Raw genomic sequence first — 17,584 nt, forward strand, 5'->3', positions numbered from 1 at the left:
TGACCCCATAAGTCAGAGTTATTTTCTCACCAATACTGCACATAATGGAGTAGAGGAAGTCCCCCCAAAAGGAAATTGGTAAATGTACAAGATACAATCTAAACATGTCACAAGTAGAAATTCAGACAGTTGAATAACATTATTTTTCTTTTTCTTTTTTTTTTTTTTTTAGATTTTATTCATTTATTCATGAGACACAGAGACAGAGGAAGAGACACAGGCAAAAGGAGAAGCAGGCTCCATGCAGGGAGCCCAATGTGGGACTCGATCCTGGGATTCCAGGATCATGCCCTGAGCCAAAGGCAGGAACCCAACCACTGAACCACCCAGGCGATCTCAGTTGAATAAAATTCAATCACATTTACAAATGTGCAAATTACACATTATAAATTTTGGAAAATTGAAATATCTTTAAGAAGTACCAGTATATAAGTATTCAAGGCAGTGCAGGTTTAAACATATTAAATTTGAGTTCCGGTATTAGTCAAGTGGGGTATTTTTCTTCACTAAAAGAGAAATAAAGTGAATATTTAGGAGAAAGTTACAGTATTCTTGATAGGTTAATTTTAATTTTGGAGCTGTCTCTACAACTGCAACCAGATTAGCTTTATCGAAGCACTGCCTAAATTTGGGTGTTTAACTTCATGTTACAAGCGGATGGACTGCATGAGTAGAGTCACTGGGTCCCTCCTGAGTGGTGCCATCAGATAGACAAGTAGCAAAATGAAAATATTATTCTACCCAATCTGATTTTGACTTGTGTGAGTAGGTCTGGTGTTCATTACACAGATAAGATTGGGAATTGATAGATGAAGTGGAGAGTTGAAATGATATCTTGAAAATTTCTATAGAAATAGAATGCTAAATTAGATTAGGAACTAAAACCTAATTTACAGCTGAAAACAGTGGAATTGAAAATCTGTTTTGTTTGTGTGCATCAGATGATTATAAAATGTTCCCTTCACTTATGGTCACACTCATTTTTTCCTCCACTTTTAATTTAATGGCATCAATATATGGCAAAATGCATTTTTTGATAAAGCATCTTAGAGTGAACCAAACACTTATTCTTTTTTTTAAGATTTTTTTTAAAATTTATTTATTCATAGAGACACGGAGAGAGACAGAGAGAGGCAGAGACACAGACAGAGGGAGAAACAGGCACCATGCAGAGAGCCTGACGTGGGACTCGATCCAGGATCTCCAGGATCACACCCTGGGCTGCAGATGGCGCTAACGCTGCGCCACCAGGGCAGCCCCCAAACACTTATTCTTCATGGAGTGCACAGCAACATATTAGGACCTGGAGGAGGGTTTCCAGCAAGGGAAGATGCGAAACATGAATAGAGGTAGTGAACAAAAGTTTCCTCATAATTCATCATCGAAAATTAGATACTAATTTCAGAATACAGAATATTTATGAGTGATAACTACTAATACAAACATTTTGGGTGATATTGTCTTCCTAAAAGCAATGTGTTTGCTCTTTAGGGAGCCTTTACTGGCAAATGATCTGTGCCATGAAGTGTGACAGTACAGAAATGCGAAAGTTTGAATGTTGCCTTCCAGAATCATAATGTTGTGTGCCAAGACAAAAGTCAATTAAAAACATAGATACAGATACCTATTATGTGCTCAGTTAAAAGTCCACACACAAAAAAAGACAAAAACAATTTTGAAAAAAAAACATTTAATGAGAACCAAATGTAGAGAGTCTATATTCTTTATATTTTTAGGAAAGTTGAGGTATTTAGTCCCACTTAAAAAGAGCAATAAAAGAATTAGTAAAAAGATAAAACCTAGTGCATCCTTGTGAGTTCATTCAATAAAGGGATAATAAAAAAGATAAAGATAAAAAAAGATAAAACAAGTATGCATTCTTGTGAATTCATTCAACAAACACATTCTTTCATCTATAATTTTCTTCCAAACTATTGCTTGTATGATGGGTAAACTCAAGGCAGATAAAAGATTGCTTACAAAGCCCCACATAGAAAAAAAAAATAGGTTCATTCATCTCTGTCTGCAATTTGAGAAGTATTATAGATGTTGTGTATTATGCAATGGCTATGTTTATTTTTCACTTGCTTCTAGGAACCTATGGTAAGGAAATTTGTAATAAGCCAAAAAGATTATAGGGTGTCTCCAAAGAAAAACTGCATTTTGTTTAGAGCAGAACGTTCTGGTAGGTACTATCTGATTCTACCCTGTTAGGACATTTTTTTTAAAATTTACTTGCTAAATGAGAAATATTCTGTTAGGTTTTGTTTTGTTCTCTCTTTTAAAGAACTCATTCATTTTGTAAATTGAATCCTAATTGAGATATTTGTGATCCAACTATTTTTGCATTTTAGTTGTCAGCTTGGGATTTCCCTGGGTTCTCATAGATATTGGACCAGGAAGATTAGAAATAGCTTCACTGAAACACACTAACTCTCTTGATTTCAATATTTGTTCCACTTCCTCTACAGTAGTTCAATGACCTGAAGACTATGCTTAAATACGTCTGTTTTTTCAAACTAGCATGGATATTTTATTTATATTTGTTACACATGATTTTGTTTTATATTTTATGTTGTTCAAATGATCACATGGACACTTTATAGGTTTGTCTATATTGTTTCTAAAGAATGCCGGGATACCTGCTATCATGTATGTTAGTTATCTATAGCTGTTAGTTATCAATAGCTGTATAAAAATTACTTTACATGTTAGTGGCTCAAAATAAGATACATTTATTATCTCATAGCTTCTGTGGGTCAGGAGTTCAGGCAAGGACCACCCACAAGGCTGTACCCTAAGGGTCAGCTGGGCCAAGGTCATTCCAAAACTCCACTAAAGAAGGCTCCATTTTTAATTTCACTGAAGTGGCTGTTGAGGGCCTCGGGTCATTTCTTGCTGTTTGATGAAGATATCACTTCTTTGCCCAGCTTGTCTCCACATCATTGCTTCTGCAGTAACATGGCAGCTTGCTTCCCCCAGAGACAGAGAAAAGGAGAGAGGTTAGGGAGATAGAGGGGGTTAAGCAAAAGGAAAGCCAGAGTGTTTTAAAATCTAATTTCAAAAGTGACACTTTGTTACTTTTGCCATATTCTCTTGATGAGAGGCAAGTCACCAAATCCAGCCCACAGTCAAGAAGTTACATCACAGAAGTCTGTGGATTAAGAGTAGGCAGGGGTCATTGTGAGATTGTCATTGTCATTACAAGCTGTCCATCACACCACGGGAGCACAACAACAAAAACCATGCACTTTCGACAGAATTATGTGAACCGATGTCATACACTTACATGGATTTTAGGCATCAGCATCTCATACCTAAACCTACTGGCCAACAAGGGTAGCTTAAAACATAATAAAAGGATAATAAAAAATGACTAGCTAGGAAGTTAATAAATCATCAGGCTATGCTCTTCCCTGTGAAGAGTGTCTACCAGTTATTACTGATGATAAATAGCTTGATTTCTTAGGTCTTCAGCAATTAGGTGTTTTTCCCCCCTACAATTTAACATCCATCTCAAGGAGGAGATTGTTTCATACCCTCAAATCCTGATGATTAAGAGAAATGAGAAATCTTCTAAGCATAAAAGTGTTGGTTGTACAAACTATATAAATGTCAGGAACACTGGATTGATTTAATAGGTTTACAGACTCATAACAGAATTCTGCTTCAGTCTCATTACATGAAGTTTCTGAACATCTCTGATCACAGAACTTGCTAAATTCTGAGACATGAATATTTTAGAATCAGTCTCTTGCACATTCCCCAACACAAACCATCTTAACATCCTGATATTTAAATGTACAGTTTCTCCCATGTCTTCATTATTGAGTTAAATGTACCATGATATTATTTTTATATGCATTTCATCTTTGAAGATTTATAGAATATTAAAAAGTCATAGGTAGGGAAATGGACATACTAATAATGCATGGTTAGTAGGACTCTGGGCTAATGTCTGTGTACTGACTTGAAATGGTTTCCTAGGTACATTTTTTCATGAAAGAATTAAGGTGTAGAACTGCCTTTTAACTATTTTATCATTTTTTGTATATGAATATTTATATATATACATATGTATATGTAAAAATTTATCTGCATAAATCTACAAAATAATACAGAAATAGTTGCTTTGGAAATAAGAGCATCAAGTTTCAAGTAGAGCATCATTTTTCACCAAATACTCTTGCATTTAAAAAAAATTATAAAAAATAAAAAATAAATAAATAAAAATAAAAAAAATTTATAGCTTTCTTGTAATAAAAAAATTCAAAGGAAAAAACAGTAATACAATTAATATAAAATAAACAATTACATGATTATTGCAGAAATAAAATGTTAACTATGATTTGGCAAAAGTTGCTTTTATATTAAAATAAACATTAACAATTATGATAACAGCTATTAAAGAAATAGGCTGGTAGTTATTTTATATGTCTAAAAGGTAATTATTTCTGTGTATATTTGCTATAATAACTAATTCATGATTACACTGAATATATTTTTATTAAAATATTTGTTAACTGATAAAAATATTTTTAATAGTTACACATACCTGTAAAAATTAACCACTTGAAAATATACTTTATTTTTCATATGCAAATCTATATAAGTGAAAAATTGCTTATTTTTTAATAGCCATTCAAATATCATATATCTTTATTATATTTTGCTCATAGCAATTTTGATATATTTTCTAACCTTTAACAGAAATATTTCTTTATGTGAATTCCAGAGCATTACATTTCATGGTCTCATAACAACCTCATTAGAAAATATTATTCATTCTTTATGTCCTGCAGACATAAAGGAGAGTTTTCTACCTTTCTTGGCTATTCAGTAACAGATTTTCCTCTTAAAAATCTAAAAATGTATAACATGGGATGTGTGCAAGAATTATCTGAAAGCCATATTGTATCATCCTAATCCAAGAAAGTTTAACTGCTTTTAATTTTTTTAGGTTATGGCTTTGTTTTCTTATTTAAAATAATATCAAGCTGCCTGACTGGCTTAGTTGGTAGAGAGTGCTACTCTTGATCTTGGGTTTGTGAGTTCAAGGCCCATATTGGGTATAGAGAGTACTTAAAAATAAAATCTTAAAAAAAAATTGTATCCTTTTAATATCCATATCTATCTTTGTTAAAGATATTTTTTTTTCACTTAGCAGAACTAAGATAACTAATTTTAGAAGACTTAGATAAAAATCCATTTTGTTTTATTCAGCAAGTTTCTTTAATTTGTCTCTAATGTTGAGTGGTAGATGGCATTAATAGCCTCATATCTTCAACTATTTTCTATGCTGTTCACTTTCTTTCTCCTCCATTTGACTTTGGGCTGTTACATGATTTAATTTGGGCAATAAAGTAAGATGGAAATGACAGCTTGTCAGTCCTGTGCCTAGGTCAAAAATGATATAGTTTCTGTTTTCCTTCTCACTATTTGGTCATCTCCAAGGGAAGCACATGTCTAGACAAGCCAGATGGTCTTAGAAGGAAGAATTCTCATTGCTATTATCTCGGTGATATCGTTAGCGGTGATATATTATATATAAGTAGGACAGAGTAAACTATCACCAAAAAAATGAAAACTTTGATGCTTTTTGTGAAAGGACTCTGGTACAATGAGAATGTATTTCCTTCAGAGAAAATTCATGACTGAATGAAATAAAAATGGTAGAAATAGAGATTTTTAAAAATATTTTTACGGTAAGTGCAACTATAATGTTAGAAATGTAATATACAGGGGAGCCTGGGTGGCTCAGTCAGTTGATCTCTTGATTCTTGATTTTGGCTTTCAGTTCTTGATCTCATGGTGGCAGTTCAAGCTCCACATTGGGCTCCATGTGGGGTATGGAGCCTACTTATAAAATAAAATAAAATAAAATAAAATAAAATAAAATAAAATAAAATAAAATGTAATAAATTTAAATTCAAAATAAATGTAATGTATAATAGAAAACCACCTTTGAACATTTTTCTAATCATGTACTTATTCATGAGGAGTTGTCTTTGTCTTTGGGAACATTGTTCCTATGTTGACAATATATATCTTCAGAATAAATATTTGGGGCAAATTGCTTTTGAAAATAGTTGTTTTTAAAAATGTGAACTCTTTCTTTGAACTTGTATATTCTATGGGTTTTGATAAATATACGAAAGAATTTTGAGTTAATTTTTGTAAAACATGTAAGGTCTGTTTGTAAGGTAGAAATAAAAAATTTAAATAAAACATATCAATAAATTGTGTAGTTAATTACTAATGATAAAAAATTCATCTAGGAGAAAGTTTATAAGGTAAATCATCGATCTGTTGAGCAAGTGTGCCGTGATAGATCTTGAGTATTTGTTGAGACCTTTTTTTTTTTTTTTTTTCTTTTTTGGCTAATATGATTGAAAAAGATCTTGACTCTGAGTTAAAGGTTCAATGAAGTTCGGTATGGACCAGCCTCCAAGACACTAAAGATGAGCTACACAAGTCATTTCTGCCACCACTACTTCTAAGATTTTTATTTTAAGCCAAAAAATATTATGAACTAATGTTGGTGTCCTGAGAGGTCACTGGGAGAAGCCAAAGTGCCACGTTATCAGTTTATTCATCCAGCCTATGGAGATAATTGAGTGATGACGAACCAACGCTTGCCAATACCCACATGTATGAGTTTGGAAGAAGATTATTCAGGCCTGATGAAGGTTGAGATAAGCCAGCCCCCCAATGAAAGACCCTGAACAGAATCATTTAGCTAATTTGTTCCTGGATTCCTGACCCACCAAAAACTGTGAGATAAAAATGTTCATTTTTTAAAGCTGTTAAGCTGTTAAGTGTTGTAGTGATTTGTTTTTTTAACAGTGGTAATGAATGTGCTAATTTGAAATTAGCGGTTTGGCGCCTGCCTTTGGCCCAGGGCGTGATCCTGGAGACCCGGGATCGAATCCCACGTCGGGCTCCCAGTGCATGGAGCCTGCTTCTCCCTCTGCCTGTGTCTCTGCCTCTCTCTCTCTCTCTCTCTCTCTCTCTCTGTGTGTGTGTGTGACTCTCATAAATAAATAAAAAAAAAATTAAAAAAAAAAGAAAAAAAATTTTCTCATTTCATTGCTAACCTATCATTTACTTGATATACTTGTTCAAAATGCTCAAAATTATACCCCAAAAGTGTAGACTATTTTTGATTCATAAGTTAATTGATCAAATGCAAGTTTAGGGCAGCCCCAGTGATGGAGTGGTTTAGCGCCGCCTGCAGCCGGGGGTGTGATCCTGGTGACCCGGGATCAAGTCCCACGTCCGGCTCCCTGCATGGAGCCTGTTTCTCCCTCTGCCTGTGTCTCTGCCTCTCTCTCTCTCTCTCTCTCTCTCTCTCTCTCTCTGTATGTGTCTTTATGAATAAATAAATAAAATCTTTAAAAAACAAATGAAAGTTTAGTGGGATTGATTTATATGCTACATATAATTCTGTAAGAAAAAAAAAAAACAGCATGCTCGTTTCTTATGTTCAATCTCCTACCTAATGTATAAGCATCAGTGAGTTAAAAGTATACCACCTATTACTTTGAAATCTCTTTCAAAATATAGAATAGAACCTGTAGAGAGTAGATGGCTACAAAAATTTTTTCAAAGGACAGATTTTTTTAAATTATAAAAGAAGCATGATTTTTAAAATGTTGACTAAACCAAAGAAAACTATTAGAACTTTCATGAATGTTTTTAATTCCTAGGCTTTGTTTTCCAAAATATTTCATTAATTATTACACTATGTATAACCTTTAAACCAATACATCTCAAATGGCACTAACATAATTCACTACATCTAATCTTCATATTATTTTAAATCCTTCTAATAATTTGAAGAATCTTGTTTCTAGTCCTCTCTTTTCCTAGTGTTCTAGTATATTTGAAGTTTTGAAATTCTACCATTTTCCATTCAATAGACAGTGAAGTTATTGAATGGTTATCTTTCTAATTTAGTAAAACAGAATATATACACACAAACAGAAGGATAACGTGAAGTGTTAACACTGGCTGCCTCTAGCTATGGGTATGTATAATACACATATACATACATATATAATTTCCAAGGCCATTCACAAAATTCAGTAAATTCCAGTCTTAACCATTTTCTTATTCCATGTTAACACCACTGCTACTACATAACCTCACCTTTTATATGCACCTCATTCCAGTTTATCACCAATGAAAACATTGATAATTATGAAGGTACTGGGATGCCTGGGTGGCTCAGTGGTTGAGCGTCTGCCTTTGGCCCAGGGTGTGATCCTGGAGTCCCTGGATCGAGTCCCACATCGGGCTCCCTGGATGGAGCCTGCTTCTCCCTCTGCCTGTGTTTCTCTGCCTCTCTCTGTGTGTCTCTCATGAATAAATAATTAAAATCTTAAAAAAATTATGAAGGTACTGTACATTAGGAGTTTCACCCATCCAATTTATGATTAGCAATGGTTATATAATCACTGTTTGGGCTCTGATTGGTCTAGCTCCAGAATGTCATGATTAGAGTCTGCATTCTAGAAGTTATATTAACTTGGTTTCCTCCCTAAAACCTTAGTCTTAGAAACAAGCCATTCACATGATCTTGGCATGTGATCTCTGGAAACAAGAGCAAACAGATGGTAAGATAAAAGAAGAGGAAAAGAAGAATGACCACCCTGTCATCAATAGTAGCAACTGGATCTCGAGCAAGGGACTCATTAAGGAGCCATGTTGAATGTATTTTATTATTTTTGAGAAACAGAAAATATATGTGCACTAACTCCTAAATATTATTTTACAAGGTTTACCCCGTAGGATGTTAAATACTTCACATTTCCTAATTTGTACATTCATCAGAACATCAGAATATGTATATTCTACATCATTTCATATGGTGATGAAATATAACTTTTAGGTAAGAAACAGAGAATATACGCTAATCTTAGGCAAGGGGGGATATTGTCGGCATACATGTATTTACCATAGTAACAAACAGTTGTCTTGAAAAGATGAGTTGAAGCACAAGGGTTGTTCAGTTCTATTTCAGCTACCATAAAAGACCTAGACTTTTAAGATATAGGGAAGAAAAAATGTTTTCTAAAATAACCTCAAGAGGTGACCAACACTTTAAAGTGTTTAATGAAATTTACACTGACTCTTTCTGATCATATTACCAAAACATTTTGAAGAAAAATACTAGAGATATTAAAGTTTTAGAATTTATTAAAAGGACAAAAAATATTGTCTTAACAAATGAATGTTTTTAACTTTACTGATACTCAGCATAAAATTTGCTCTCAGACTAAAAAATCACAAACACTGATGGCAAGAGTTTTACTGTAGAACAACTAATTTTTTACACTTATTTATTCTGACATTGAATCCCAGGATATTGTGATGAAGAAAAGGGAAAACACATACACCACAGTGCCTAAATGCAGACAAATATTTACCAAAGCCACTTAGGGGACATTTTCTGTATTACAGAGAAGACCTTGTACCAGCCCTCTCAGTAGCAAATGAAGAACATATACCTGAAAGAAAACAAGACAAATATAACAATTACTGAATAATTAAGTAGACAGTAAAATATTAATCTCATTATTATATTCTAAACATCACAATGATGCCTTATCCTGAACGGGAAATGCATTGTTTTGTTCTAAAACAATTCACATTATATAATAGAGATTTTTTTTTTGCCTTAGAAACCCTGATTATTCCATTGTGAACTGTAGAATTTTCAAAAGATAAATACTAGAAAATATTTTAAAAACCTAGATTTAAATGTATGTGACATCATAAAAAAATTCCATGCCATAAAATACATAGGAAAAAAGGGGTGAAATTGCTGTTTGCAGGAGTAAAATAGTAGCATTTTATGAGTTGGGGAAGTTTTATGATACTGCCTAATGATTTTCTTTGTTTGGCCAGTGTACAAATGTGTCACATCCATAGTTTGCCATGCCTAAATTGCTACTCTGCTCGTATGCATGGCTTTCCTCCAGTTATTTTATGAACGTCGAGCTTATTAGATTTCATTGTTGAAAATGCCGTTTCCTCAGATTTAAGGTGGGCTGCATCACCTCCATGGTGGATTTCTTCCACAGTGCACTTGTATTTAATGACAGTGTCTATACATCACAAAGTAAAGTGGTGACTTGACAACTACATATGTGGCCCATTTTATTTATGGATCAAGAAAGGAACAGGAATGTCTAACTTTACCACAACCAAAGTTTCTTAAAGATAAGAAAACTGAGAGCCAGGGAATTTAAAAAGTTTCTCTAAGGTCTCCTTGCTCTCTGCTAAATGTAGTTTGCCTTACTCCAAGATACAGTGGGTAAATTCAAAATTAGAATTAATATATGTGAGATTCCAAATCATCTTGATTGACCACATTAAATCAAAAAAGCATGTTAAGAGTCTAATAATGTCAACTTTTAAAATCCCCAAATTCATTGAAATGGGAAGAAGATGTAGAACCAATCATTTCAAAAACTTCATTCTTAGAAGTAGAAACAAAACCTAGGAGTGTGAAGCGAGTGATCCAGGATCACACAGCTGACAGAAATTATAGAATTATAAACATATGTTCACATAAATTTGTTCTTTTTTGTATCATGGCATAATCGGACTTTTGAATTCAATGCCCTGAGTTTCTAAATTTTTCTAGTAGCAGCTCTGTGATAATTACATATCTAAATATAAAGAAAAAGAACTATTATTCCTTTACGAATCTATGGCATTTTTTTCCAAAAAAAAGAGATAAAGATAATCTATACTTTGATTATAGACGAAATGTTACATTTTCTTTATATGCTTTTTTTCAAAGAGAAAAATTGGGAAAAGTACTGACAAATTCTAAGAAATGAAATATTAACTTTAAACATATTTGTTTAAATGTCAAAGTATTAACTTTAAATTTTTCTCTACAGTTTAACTTAGCAATGTATAAATCATGTAATGCATTTTTGTTGTGATTTTAACATGGCAAAAAATTACTAGCAGGTTCACAGATATGGAGGACATGATCACTTAGTGTGATTATGTTGAAAATTGCTCCACATATCTTGTGTTTTAACCAGAAAATCTCCCAGTAATCATCTAAGACCTCACATTGAGATCCACATACACAAAAATATATATAAAGCTATCCCAAATTCCTGCCAAAAAAGGAGAATTTATATGATCCAAATAACAACACAGAGGTAACAGGATATAACAACAGAAGACACTAATTGAAATAATAACAAGGCAGAGGGATATGGAAGGATCCTAGAAAATATGAATCTTGGCTAATTTTCAATTTATGAATTAGACATTTTCAGGAATTACTGAACTAAGAAATTGTATTATTTCTATACAATTTCCAGCCAACCCTGGATACATTTTTAATATTTATTTTCAATTATACTCTTATTAATTGTTCTTTTTGTCTCTTTTTATTCTTTTATTTTTTCCTTCTTTCTTTCCAACCTTCTTTCATTCCTTCTTTTTTCCTTCTTTCTTTCCTGTTTTCTTACTTCCCCTTTCATTACTTTTTTCCTTTCATTATTCCTTTTCTTATCTTCTTTTTCATTTTTTGAATACCCTTATTTGGAAAGATTCAGTAATTTTTACCACTGTAAAAAGTTTTGCCCATGTAAAAACTACTACCAAGTTCTCTTACATGGATAATATCCAACAGTGGTTAGTCTTCAAATTCTGAGCATGCCAATTTAGTTGTATTCTTCTTAGGGTTGGTAGATAAAATACAGGATGACAGTTAATTTTGAATTACAAATAAACAACAAATTGATTTTTAGTGCAGATACATTTCTTGGGATATAACAAGGCATCTGTATTTTTATTTGTTAATCTGGCAATCTCTTTTTTTTTTAATATGGCAATCTTTGTTTATTCTATTAACCTCATGTGAAATGATAATAAGAATTCTCAGATACAGTCACATGGATTTTTTTTTTTAGCTCCACACTTCTGAGTTTTCTGAAATAGTATAAATTAAGAACATGAGCTTTAAAGCCAGGTAGTTCTGAGCTTGAATCATAATTGCATAAATCTGATCAAATCACTTTACCTCTCCAGACTCATTTGTTGTTGCTGTTGTTGTTTCATTTAAATAAATAGTAGAAATGATAGTAAAAGCTTCAGAAACTGTTGTGAAAATTAAATGATAATATGTAAAGTAACTGGCAGACAGTTTTCCCTTATAAAATACTTATTTCAAAAATAAAATAAAATAAAAATTTAAAACTTCATCATGACACTAAAATAAAAGCTTTCTATCTCTTTTGAAAATGCACCCATTTATCTCTAATTCAGAGAAAATAATATAAGTCTCTTCATTATTTTGTTTATATATGAACTATAGCCATCAATTAAAAAAGAAGTGAGGAGGTCAAGATGGAGTCTACAAAATTGCAAGTCAGAATTCGGAAGACTATGACATGTTTTGAAAATATACTGTAGTAAAATAGATAAGTTAGTAAATACAGACACTGTGAACTTTGGACTAAAGAAAGCTGGGTTTAATTCCTATTGCCTTCCACATGATCTGTGAATTTGTCTTTACCTAGAAAATTGGAATAAAAGTTTCTTGTCTATTTGATGTCCTATTAAAAGGACTATTAAATTTAAAATAATTGAGCATAATGAAGATACTAATACTACCACTCATATCTGACAGTTCTGTATCTTTTTATTTTAATCTTGTTTTTATAACTGTTTTTATTATCAGTTTTTTTTTCATATTTTCTCTTTATGCCTTGTAAAACTTGTCTCTATTTTCCTTCGTCTTCTCCAATTAAACAGTTTTCTTTTTATATCTTAAAAAATTAGATTTATAGATGCTCCTCTCAATTTGTGATCGATAAAAAAAATTTTCTCAAGTGTTAAAATGTATGAGATATGAAATCTTGGATGAAATGTGTAAATGCTGCCTCTCACCTTAACCTGATGAGTAACTAAAGTTATGAACAGCTCATGATTGAAAATGAGAAGTTAATGACTACATTGCCTAAGGACAAAGAAAGGTAATTTGATAAGAAATTTACTGTGTTTTCAAAAAGAGATCCTTTCTAACAATCAGTTATGCTTTTACAAGTACTTTAAATATGTGAGTTAGAAATTGGATAATAGAGTAGTATAGACAGAAAAATTGACTTCTCAGTCAGTATGGAGAGATTTTATGTCCCCCAGGAAACTTTCCTTAACAATGAAAAATGGATGAATTGGAGGCAGGAAGATGAGGCAAGAAAGAAGTTATTACTCATAATTTATCAGAATACATGTTAACAGAAGTTTTAAATTATTATTCAATAAATTAAGGAGAACAAATTATTAGGTTTAAAGTTTTTTTAAAACTTAGTTTCCAAAAATATAATAAGCAGCCAAAGAAGAAATAATATATGAGCAAAGATCCATGGACTACACAACTCAAGGGCCAAATTACAGGACATTTTTAAAAGGTTGTAAAAAAGAATAAGAAGACACAGAAGCAGCAGCCAAGACCATGAAGGGTTTATAAATCCTAAAATATTTACTTTACAAAAAAGGTTTCAGATCTTTGACATATGGCATATATCTTAATTATTATATTAACTTGTTTTTCTCCCCTGAAGTAAATTTTATCAGTGAGATATAACTCAGTTTCCTTTTGGTTTAGTGTGGGAATGAGAATAACAACTGCTTGACTATATTTAAATGTCACTATTGTTTTTAGAATTTAGAGTAGAAGAGAATTACTAGATTTATTTATTTATTTATTTACTTATTATTTATTTATTTATTTATTTATTCATTTACTTATTTAGTATTTAGAAGATTTTATTTATTTATTTAACAGCACAAGCAGGGGAAGCAGCAGGCACATGGAAACAGAGAAGCAGGCTTCCCACTGAGCAGGGAGCTCCTGGGGTCTCTCTTAGGGCTTGACCCCAGGACTCTGGGATCATGACCTGAGCTGAAGGCAGACACCCAACCACTGAGCCACACAGGCACTCCAGAGAATTATCAGTTTAAGCTTGAGACAGAAGAAGTAAGTTAAAGGCAAGAACCTAGCTGAGTTAAAAAAAAAAAAAAAAAAAAAGAACCTAGCTGAGTTGGACTCAAGAACTATAAGTAGTGAAATTCAATATTGAGTGGAAGTGTCCAGAAAGATACCAAGATTTCCTCATTTACTAGATTCCTGGGGTAATAAGTTACCAAAATTGCATATCAATTACATGTGCATACATAACCAGAATCAAACAATAAGAATAGGTGCTAAATACATAGGGTTTTTAATTTTTTTTTATTTTTTTAAAAAATATTTACTTATTTATTCATTAGAGACACAGAGAGAGAGAGGCAGAGACAGAGGCAGAGGGAGGAGCAGGCTCCATGCAGGGAGCCCCATGTTGGACTGGATCCAAGGACCGTGGGATCACACCCTGAGCCAAAGGCAGATGCTCAGCCACTGAGTCACTCAGGCATCCCAAAATACATAGTTCTTAAACAAATATCACCATTTTATACATTGCAATTTAGAAAACAGGTAGTAAGTGGTGTATGTTTGGGTTCAATTAAAGCCAATGATGTATGTAACTTGCTGTAATAAGAGAAATATGGGCAGCCCTGGTGGCTCACCGGTTTAGCGCCGCCTTCAGCCCAGGGCCTGATCCTGGAGACTCAGGATCAAGTCCCACGTCAGGCTACCTGCATGGAGCCTGCCTCTTTATCTCTCCCCCTCTCTGTGTCTCTCATGAATAAATAAATAAAATCTTAAAAAAAGAAAAATATAATGACATATCATTAAAATCAGTTAATATATTTGTGACAGTTACCTGAATTACTATAAATTTATTTTTGGTATCTAAATTATTGGGAAATAATTCTGGGTAATGTGTTCTTTAACATGAATTATTTGCAAAACAGAAACCAGCAACCGGTGAGTTTGCACTCAGAACCCTCGGAGGATGCAATTTCAATTGTGATGAACAGGTAGCAAATGGAGGAATGTGTGGTAACAATAAACACAATAAGAGTGTTCCTTGTGTCTAGGCCAGTCCTAAGTGTATTACATGGATTATACAAGAGCTTTGTATAGATTATCATTGGTTGAACAAAAGACAGCTTTACCTGTCACAAGGCACAGACCATGATTGCAAAAAATATTATATAGGAAGATCATTTTTGCAAGAAATCCAAAAGACTCTTCATTAAGTGCTCTTATGTTGGAGATGCTTATTGTGGAAAACAGACTTTAGGCTGCTGTATTTTCTCTGAGTAATGTCAAATGCCAATTTTAAATCATTTTCTCTTAAAAGTATTGTGACAGATGAGCTTTCAATGAATGAGTTACTGTTCGCTTTTTGATATCAATTTCCCAAACTATGTCACTCAAATCTATTCTGAGCCACTTATGCCAATGGCAATTCCAAAAGAAGTTTTACAAATATAGGTTCTTGTGCCAGGTATTATAGTAATGTTGTTCTAACAGTTTATCCTCAAAAGAATTATAAAATATTGATAAAATATAAATACTTCAGATTTTGGAAAGATTAATTCCAATAATATTTTTAGTACAAATAGATACTTTAAGATGAATTCATCCTAAATATACTTCTTCATTGACATTTTCCCTGGAGTCAAATATATTTCATAATGTCATAAATCCATAGGAAATTTTATATGATCGCCTGTATTCTTATATCAAACGGAGGGAGGAATATATTATCATGAAATACTACTCAATATGATACTTTTAAATAGTCATTAGTTGGCAGAGCCATGGCATTTGTAGTCTAGTAGTGCATAAAATTCATTAGGAAGTTCTTAAAGAAACTCAGGGCATTTTTTTAAAGTATTTATTTATTCATGAGAGACACAGAGAGAGAGGCAGAGACATAGGCAGAGGGAGAAGCAGGCTCCATGTGGGGAGCCCGATGTGGGACATGATCCCACGACCCTGAGATCACACCTTGAGCCAAAGACAGACGCTCAACCACTGAACCACCCAGGCATCCTTAGGCCCTTTTCATATTTAACTAACATATTTCACTAATAAATTATATAATTATATAATTATATATATATTTATATTTATATATATTTGCTCACGTGTTGAAAATGAGAAAAATATTTTAAATAAGGACATATTATATTTTTGGACTATTAATAAATTAGTTGTCTGTACCAGTTAGCATTACTATCTGTCAGGCCATAAAACTGATTCTTCTTAGCTTGGCCTGTGATGTTGGGGTTTAGACTCTGCTCATCACATTTTTCTGTCAGTGAGCAGGTGTGTTTAGGAGAACTAGAGAAGTGTTCTAGAAATCTGAGAGGAAGAGGAAGTCTTACCCTTTCCTAGTGTCGTCTTAATCCTGCCAACATGAACTTAACAATGGCTCTTTGCCCTGGCATTTAGGTTTAATGTCCAGTTTTCCTCTATTCCCAGAAGCTCCCTTACAGATGGAAGCCCAGTACTCTAATACTCCCCCAACAAGGGTCCCCAAAATGCAGCTGCCTCTTCACTTCTGGGGTATGGCCACCAACTGGCAACACTCTCACTTCAGAGGGCCTGGTCTCAGCTCCACAGAACCTCTTCTCCAAGCTTCTAGGCTCCAGTGACCTAAAGTTTTCCCTTTGTTTGCCAAAGAAGTTCTAGAATCACTTCCCCATGTGTTATTCCATATTCTTCTTTTTGCTTTTCAGTTGTTGACTAACAACTGGTAATGAGATCTTGATATTAACTCTTCCTTATAAATGAATGATGTAGTTTCTGTTTTCTTTATTGAATCATGACTTAATCTTTAAATAAAGATTTTAATTTTTTTAAAGATCTATTTATTCATGAGAGATACACAGAGAGTGGCAGAGACATAGGCAGAGGGAGAAGCGAGTTTCCCACAGGGAGTCCCATGCGGGACTCCATCTGGGGACCCCAGGATGATGACCTAAGACAAAGACAGACTCTTAACCACTGAGCTACCTGGGCAAGATTTAAAGGTTTGACTTCTCCTATCAAATGTCTGAAGAAGTATTTTTTATGCTAAATAAATTTTAAGCAGGAAGAAAAATATTTTATTTTTCTTAATTCCTTATCCCCTGTATTCTATAATGGATTTTAAATTATTAGTGAATAGAAAAAGAAAAAAAATTAAAATATTACTGAATAGAAAAGGGAAAAAAAAGGAAAATAAGGACCTACTTTATTTCTGGCTGTTCCTCAGTCTTTTTTTTTTTTTTTTTTTTTTTTTTTTTGTTCCTCAGTCTTAAAACATGTTTGTATCAAATTGTTGTGTATTAACATCTGCCTTATAAGACATAAATAATATATGAACATGCTGGTCAGTATTAGTCAAGTATTAAGCAATCATTATGACATAATGCCTAGAATGCAGTATCTGTTCATACAGGAAATAGAAAACAATAAAATGGATCCATGCAAAAGAATACAATGTCTGTTAAGATGTTCTGTTTGGGGGCAATATGTACATAAGGAAGACACATAAGAAACAAAATATTGTAAATAAAGACATCCAGTGAGTCATACAGTGTTTACAAAACACATTCAATGCATGTCTCTCCACCTGATCTAGAAAAAGAACAGAAAATTTTGAGC

General features: G+C 33.0%; 2 long non-coding RNA genes across 4 annotated transcripts in view; one reads left to right on the forward strand and one right to left on the reverse strand.

Moving 5' to 3' along the window:
• The window catches only part of LOC140626624 (uncharacterized), a 34,012-nt gene that overhangs the window by 10,447 nt on the left and 5,981 nt on the right, over positions 1–17,584 (forward strand). The window contains exons 3-4 of one of the 3 annotated variants that reach the window (XR_012025688.1): positions 1,110–1,349; positions 6,399–7,021. This is a non-coding gene — a long non-coding RNA (uncharacterized lncRNA). Of the gene's footprint in view, positions 1–172; positions 1,085–1,109; positions 1,350–6,398; positions 7,022–12,819; positions 13,014–17,584 lie in introns of those variants that run through there. The other 2 variants (XR_012025690.1, XR_012025689.1) reach the window with 2 other exon arrangements.
• On the reverse strand, positions 2,712–16,597 carry LOC140626623 (uncharacterized). The gene is made up of 3 exons (XR_012025687.1): positions 16,321–16,597; positions 9,432–9,512; positions 2,712–2,972 (listed from the first exon to the last, which is right to left on the reverse strand). It is a non-coding gene; the product is annotated as an uncharacterized lncRNA (long non-coding RNA).

The sequence above is a fragment of the Canis lupus genome, chromosome 38, assembly GCF_048164855.1.
Source record: "Canis lupus baileyi chromosome 38, mCanLup2.hap1, whole genome shotgun sequence".
Lineage (NCBI taxonomy): Eukaryota > Metazoa > Chordata > Mammalia > Carnivora > Canidae > Canis > Canis lupus.